Source organism: Vigna radiata, unplaced genomic scaffold (assembly GCF_000741045.1).
Source record: "Vigna radiata var. radiata cultivar VC1973A unplaced genomic scaffold, Vradiata_ver6 scaffold_73, whole genome shotgun sequence".
NCBI classification, from domain to species: Eukaryota; Viridiplantae; Streptophyta; class Magnoliopsida; order Fabales; family Fabaceae; genus Vigna; species Vigna radiata.
In genome coordinates this window covers 1,487,452-1,492,642 of record NW_014542365.1, presented here as the reverse complement: position 1 = coordinate 1,492,642, position 5,191 = coordinate 1,487,452, and the positions used below count along the sequence as shown (strand labels likewise).

The following is a 5,191-nucleotide window of genomic DNA, read 5'->3' as shown; positions in this document are numbered from 1 at the left end:
GCTATTAGCCCATCACAACAAACTATTATACTAACCACATAATATTAGAGAAAATAAACTTTATTTCATTACCTATGATATTTCAATAATGACTTATATATAAAAGTTATAATAATTTTCCGGGTCTTACATTTAATAACATTCATATATTATTTTTTTAATATTTGTAGAATAGTGCAAAGAAAAAATCATTTTATAAATTTAACTAGAAAGAAAAAGTTATATTTAAATTTAAAATTAAGATTGAACACGAGATATAATTTATTGACTATAATTTGAGACATTAAATCAGCTAATAGGGATACATAAATCATGTTCATAATGGATGCAGGTAGAGAAAACCTTTAGTATCTCCCATCATATTGCAAACATAATGCAAACATTGTTGTACCAACATTTGATTAACAAAACTATCGAACAACTTAATTCCTTGTTATACTAGCCTTCTCATTCCACATCTTGAATCGTCCACGCATTTCAGAGAGTATAACATAAGTGCAATGGTCCTCAGGCTCCAGCTCTAGCAAAGATTTTGCTACTTCACTAGCTAATTCAATATCACCTCAAAATCTACAGGCACCTAACAAAGTTTTCAACACCATTGCATCAGCTTCAAAAGGCATCATTTCAACCAAAGCTTTTGCCTTCTCAAGTTGCTCTGCCCGACCATAGAGATCAATTGCACAAGCATAGTGCTCCTTTCGCCGTGGAATTCCAAAATCAGACTCCATAGACTCTATAACGTTGCAGCCTTCTTCTGCTAGCCCATTATGACTGCACGCAGTTAGAACTGCAACAAAGGTTATATGATCAGGTTTCACCTTTTTCTCATTCATTAAGTAAAAGAGGTCAAGCGCAAGGTTTCCTTGTCCATGTTGTGCATACCCAAAGATGATTGAATTCCAAAGAATTGCATAGTCTTTGGAAGTTGCTTTAAAAGATTTTCTAGCATCTTCTATTATGACACATTTAGAATACATGAATAAACGAACTCCCAACATAATTATTAGTATCAAGTCCTACTGTAAGTGCTAAGACATGAACCTGTTGACCTAACTGTAGAGTTTCTAGGTCCGAGCATGATCTTATGACAGCCGAAAAGGTATAACGGCCAATTTCTATGACCCGAGATCTCATCTGTACAAATAACCTCAAGGCATCTTCAATCAAATCACCTTGTACATATCCTGCCAAAATGGAGTTCCAAGTGCAACCATGTTTGAGATTCGTTGAAAAGAATATTCTTAATGCATCTTCCATTCCCTTATCATTAAATTTGATGTACATGGCAATCAAAGCATTGGAAATAGGAACAGAATCTTCAAGACCGTTTTTTATCACCAACCCATGCACACATTTTCCATTGCTTTTACGCTCTTGTGCAGAACAATCACGACACTCCTGGTGTAAGTATAAGCATCTGGCTTAAACCCAAAATTCTGCATATATCAATGAAAACTTTAAATGCAAAATCTTCTTTCTCGTGCATCAAATAAGCCCCGAGCATGGAATTCCATGTAACCACATCGTGACAGGCAAGAGCACCATCAAATACTCTATCAGCATCTTGCAAAGAACAACACTCTGAAAACGCTGTGATAGAAGCATTGCAGACAGTGTTAAACGATTCCAGCCATGTTTCAATATTTTACAATACAACTACATTGTCAACCAATAAAACTCGGCATCATCAAGCAATGCCAAAAGTGGAGACACTGTGCCATCATCAATTTCTACACCCTCAAGCTCCATACAATGTAGCACCCGGAACGCCAAGTCAAGATCACCAACTCGTGAATAGCCAGCAACAAGTGTATTCCACCGTAATTGCGGTCTGGCATGCTCTTAAAAACAATGTACGCATCGTCAACTCTCCCACACTTGGCATACATATCCTAGAGGGCATTACCAGAAAGCATGTTTTCTACTAACCCCGTCTTGAGCATGACAGAATGCACCTGTTGACCAAGTTTGAGCTCACCAGCTAGGGCAACACCCTTGAGAATGCTTCCTAATGTGTGGCTGTCAAATGCAAGTGCAGACCATCTCATTGCACTGACGATTTTCCATGTGGTCCCCAGGCGACCAGAGTTTGCATAAGGAGAAATTATGGCGTTCCAAGACACTGTATCTCTGTGGGGCATTCCGTCAAACAGTTGGTGACCAGAGGTTTAATCTGTACATTTATTTTAAAAAGTTATAAAATAATACATTTTAAAAAGTTATAAAATAAAATTTAATATTTTAAATTAAGATATTATTTATTTATTAGAAATATGAAAAAATATTGCAAAATTAAAAAAAAATTAAAAGACCGTGATTGGAAATATGGTTCACATTTTTTAACATTTTTTTAAGTTTTTTTTAATTAATTAAATATTTATTATACTAAAAAAAGAATTTTTAATTATGTGATTTAAATAAAGAATTTTTAAATTTATTATTATTAAATTTTTAATATTTTTAATATGTATTTTTTATTATTATTAATAAATAAAAACAAAAGAAAAAAAAAAACCTCATAACCGGCTTCTGGAAACCAGTTAAATAAATTTTTTAACCATACTTCGAATGTCAGTTAAATAAATTTCTTAATCCGCTCTCAAACGTCTTGACAAAAATATTTTTGGTGGGGATATTTTTGGTATTTTGGAGTTGTAGGATGAACTTTTGAAGGTGTACGAAAACTTCTTTAAGAAAAAACCTGTTTCGAGTATCTTTGATTTGATGGTAATTTCACTATTACATGAAATTGACATATAGGACTTAAATTGAAATAAAAGGGTTTTTATTTTATTTATGGCTATATATGATTTATAGAAATCAAAACGTATTTATTTATTTATTTAAAATGAAGGATGATAAATTATGAATAATTGATTTATGTTAATCGAAATTTATTGTTATAAGGCATTTATGAATTAAATTATTACTTATAATTAATGACATTAAAGTGAGATATTTGTAAATATTTTTGTATATCCAAAGATAACATAGATGTAGTCTTAATTATGATTAATTATCCATTAAAATATATTTATTTTAACTTCTTAATTGTATGAAATTTTTCAGTTTAAGAATCTATTAAAGGTGAACTTAAATGAATGACTTATAAGATTACCTATTGTTAAGATTCTAGCAAGTGTACCGAATTGTATCAAGTATAAATGGTAAGACCAAGTATTGTGTTCCCTAGAGACTCATTGGCCTAGACAGTCATGTGATTTGTTGATTATTTAAGACTTGAGAACGAAAATCATTGTGTTTATAATGCAAAAAGTAAATATGAATGCAAGTGTTGATCAATTGACCAAAAGAATACGTTGGTGAATGGTTGATAAAATATGGAATGATTATATTGTTGGGGTTTTTGACTTATCCTATCCACTCTCATGTATTTACAAATTCGACTTCTTCATTAATGTTAATGTCACTTTCTAATTTACTTTAAACTTGATGTCTCGGTAAAGAAAGCCTACTCCTAATTACTAGTTCACAATGTCTTGTATTGCTAGCAACTAATCATGCATTACATTCGCATATAAGCTTAAAGGCAACCGATCCTCCTATCCCTATGTCTAGGTAATATTACTTCCGGGAGAATTTCCCCAATTCTAGATTTCCCCGTATGTGTCCATATAGACAAAATCAATGATCATGCAATTGAACGAGTTAAACTAAGCATGCATAGAGCAAAGAGGAAAAACCTAACAATTAATGAAGTAAAGGATATATAATAATGATCAATTCAATACATGAGAGTTTCAAACAATTATATTGTTTCCCCAACAAGAACGGAGGTTTAGTTCACCATAGACATGGTGAAACTAGAAGAAAATAATGAAAAGAATGAAACATAGAACCCTAAAAGTTATAGATTGGAGCTTCCACAGCCAAAATTCGCCTTCCAGAGGTGAAAAGAGTGTTTTTGTGCCTCTTTTTATCAAAAGGTAGAAAATAATGAAAAGAATGAAATACAGAACCCTAAAAGTTGTAGATTGGAGCTTCCACATCCAAAATCCACCTTCTAGAGGTAAAAAGAGTGCTTTTGCACCTCTTTCTGTCAAAAGAGAGACCCTTTTGGTCGACTAAACCCTTATATAGTTTATAAAAATTACAGAAAACAGGCCCAGGCCCACGCTCAGCGTTGGAATTGCGCTCAGCGTTGGAATTGTGTAACATCCCGTTTTTATATTATATCACAAGTGAAAAACAGTTCCTCTTGTTCTAAGCGAAAATACTTATAGGAAAATCACTATAGATCTTATACTAGGGAGAATAACTCTTAGTCCTTTACATCCAAATGTAAGACATTTATTACAAACTTGTAAAATCCAACTCAACCAATTTAATGAATTGAAAATGTTTGAAAAAGAAAAAGAAAGAAAATAAATAAATCTTTCCCAGTTTCTCCCAATTACTTGTCGCTCTAATCATCAACTGGAACATCTGTAATAACGTCTGCTCCCGTATAACAACACGAGTTACACGATCATCACATTCACATACACAAACAATAAGGGTAAGCTACCATATTCATCACATAATAAAACATCAACATAACAGTTGGAAATCATCACAGTAATATTGTAACATAACACATTCAATCAAGTATCCATCACATCTCAACCAATCCAATACGACACGTTGTCCCTTGATATTGGACTGTACGAAACCTGTTCACCAAAACAGGACACATAAACCTGTTCACCAAAACAGGACAGTCGAACTCTGCTACCGTCTCTTATAAACGAAAGGTATCATATCCGGTATTATAAAGTACACAAAAAAAATACAACATATGTGTTATTGTAACAAAACAAAACTCATCACACGAACACGTCCCATATAATAAAGTTCAGAATTACACTTAACACCTTAGCCAATGTTCTTCGTCGATTTATTCTAAGAATTTTCTACTACAATGACCAATAGAACTCTAGGAATAAGTTCCCCAATATTCAAAACTAAAATTCTAAAAACAGTTGAAACATAACATCTTCTAAACGGCTTAAAATATAAATCATAACTATATATATAATTTTATATATTTAATATTGAAACTCACGTCATTTTCATTACATAATCGAAACAGTAGTAACATACATATACGTGAAATGCATTTAATAAACAAAGGACTCCTAAGCTTCACGGGTTCAGAGAAAAGTTCATTCCCATTTATGAACTTATA

At 32.4% G+C, this 5,191-nt stretch overlaps 1 pseudogene; it reads right to left on the bottom strand.

The window, feature by feature from the left end:
• Nucleotides 1–422: 422 nt before the first annotated feature.
• LOC106779892 lies at nucleotides 423–2,171 on the bottom strand (annotated as a pseudogene).
• Between the last annotated feature and the right edge of the window lie 3,020 nt (nucleotides 2,172–5,191).